The sequence below is a fragment of the Elaeis guineensis genome, chromosome 6 (assembly GCF_000442705.2).
Source record: "Elaeis guineensis isolate ETL-2024a chromosome 6, EG11, whole genome shotgun sequence".
NCBI classification, from domain to species: domain Eukaryota; kingdom Viridiplantae; phylum Streptophyta; class Magnoliopsida; order Arecales; family Arecaceae; genus Elaeis; species Elaeis guineensis.
The window spans coordinates 13,894,222-13,896,807 of NC_025998.2; the positions used below are offsets into that span (position 1 = coordinate 13,894,222).

General features: G+C 46.8%; 1 pseudogene; it reads right to left on the reverse strand.

Moving 5' to 3' along the window:
- Positions 1-858: 858 nt before the first annotated feature.
- LOC140858728 (transcription initiation factor TFIID subunit 8-like) lies at positions 859-1,817 on the reverse strand (annotated as a pseudogene).
- Positions 1,818-2,586: the final 769 nt, after the last annotated feature.

Genomic DNA, 2,586 nt, shown 5'->3' on the forward strand with positions numbered 1-2,586 from the left:
TTGAGCTTGACTGTGGTGGCTCGTCGGTTGTTGGAGAGGAGAAAGAAGTGAGGGAAGGGCTAGGAGATGCCAAACACAGGGGATGAGGGGGATTTAAATAGGAATGGTCATGGAAGGGATAAAATTGGTCTAATACCAACTATTTGTCGATTGCATCGACCTTCAATAGTTGTTGGCCGTTCGCATTGATCTGAAGCTCTTGCATCGGCCATCAATTGGTGACTTTATTCCTTGACAGCGAGGATCAGACAGAGGATTGGGATCTCTCCTATTCTGATCCCAATTGTTTTTCAAAATTTCGAATAGAGGTCGGCAAAGGATTTGCCAACTTTAATTCAAAATCGAACCAAATAGGCCAGGTTTCACATACCTAGGGCAACATACCCTCCCTTCCTCCAATTAGTTATCCTTTCAATGTGGCATGATAATATTGGTTTCTCATCCCTAAGAGAGAGAATTAATGTAATCATGCATGATGATAATCATCTATACAAAGATCAATATATTTAGTGAGAGATACTCATTTTCTCAACTCCTAAACTAGTTTTCCAAATAATAGGTAAACTGCAAGTTTGATATGCACTTTTATGATAGATGTAGACAAAAAAGGAAAGCTCACTCTGTTGCCATCAATTATTAATTATATGATAAGTAGAACTGTCAAAATGGGCCAGAGCCTATGGGCCAGCTCATTTGGCCTTAAAAATGGGCTAGATCGGGCTGATAAATTCTGATCTATTTATGAAAGTGGACTTTTTGACTTGGCCCTTGTAGCACATGGGCTGAATCGGATTAGGGTGGGGCCAGCCCATGGGCCGGCCCATATCCACAGCCCTCCGCCCCTCCCTTAGACCAATCCTAGGCTATCCCACCCCTCTCCTCCGCCTCCTCATCGACCCTCCTCGTCTTCCTCTCCCCACACAAACCACCACAGTACTCCAATCGGAACCAAACTCTCTCCCTCTCCGTCGGTAAAACCCTCTCCCCTTTCCCTGATAATCTCACCCTTTTCATCATCTCCCTCTCCCCATCCCCTTCCCTCCCGTCCCTCCTGCCCTCCACCTCTCTCCGCGACCTCTCCTAGGCCTCTGAAAAGCACGACAGCCACCACAACATGTGCCCGAATGGTGGCTCCCACCCCATCTGCCCGAAGCTCGGCGAAACCCTAGCTATCACAGATTCATGCTGGATCAGCCTCGAGAAAGGGATCTCCTCCATCGATTGGACGAACGCCATTAGCTCTCTCAGAATGCTCGATCTCAAAAGCGATGTTGTCAGATCAAAGGCACCAGTGAAACCCCACAGGAGGTTGAGGTCCTCCATTGCCTTGACGAGGTCGAGGAGGTTGGCATCGGTCCAACCGTGGGCGATGGAGATAGAGGCACCCGATCGGGCTAGGGCCTAGATGAAGCGAGCAGCGATATTGGCAAGGGAGCGGAGGGCAGTGGGCTCCACGGCAGCGTACCCAATGATGAGTTAGATCTGGGCTAGGGCTTGGACGAAGTGAGCAGTGACATCGGTGAGGGAGCGGAGGGCGGCGGGCTCCGCAGCAGCGTACCCGATGATGAGGCAGATCTGGGCTAGGGCCTGGATGAAGCGAGCAGCAATGTCGGCGAGGGAGCGGAGGGTGGCAGGCTTCACAATCTTGTTGACCTGGACATCCCTCCTGCTTATTGAAATTAAGTGGGCTGGCCCGGCCCTAACCCACAGCCCACATGGGCTAAGGCCGGGCTGGGTTTTTATGGCCCATTTTAGTAAGTGGGCGAGCCCGGCCCACGTAATCACAGCTCATGTGGGTTAGGGTTGGATCGGTCCATTTCGACAGCTCTAATGATAAGCAAGAATTGTAATTTGCATAAAATTCGGTGGATCTAACACAGAATAAAAAGCACAGACATGTACTAATGGATAAGATCATTAATACCATAAGATTTTTATGCTGTTTAAGCAATAGATGAAAGGATATGTGCACTAGCACGCATGCCAACTGTGAAAGAAGAATAATAGATGGACTGAAATGGGAGAACCCAACTATGTGGCTTCTACTTTGCCATCTCTCTCTCTCTCGGGTGCGGATGGAAAAAGGAGAAAACTCTTCAGATCAATTGTAATTCTTACATTGTAAACAACTCCATTGTTAGGTATTGAACATAAAATGTGGATGGAGCCCTCAACTTATTTACCACTCAGCTCGTAACTAATCTTATCAATAGCTATGATCGAGTCTAATCTAAAAAAAAGAGATGAAATATAGTAACCTGAATAGTTTCTTAGCTGTTTGAATAGGGACAAAAACATACCACCCACCCCCCCTCCCCCCAACCCCAACCCCAACCCCAACCCCAACCCCCCAACTTTAACATATTGTTTGAATTGGAGGTACACGGAGGTTCATAAGGGGAAGGGAGGGAAGGGTAAAGAATAAATCTCTGTTTGGTAAAATTTTTTCAGAGGTAAAGAAGGGTTCTCTCAACCCCTCCGTACTCCTCACTTAATTTTTTGTACCCCTCAATTTGGGGTGTAACGGAGGAAAAAGTTTACGCTTAATTTTTATGTTTCTAATTTATCCTTAATAAAATTTTAAAA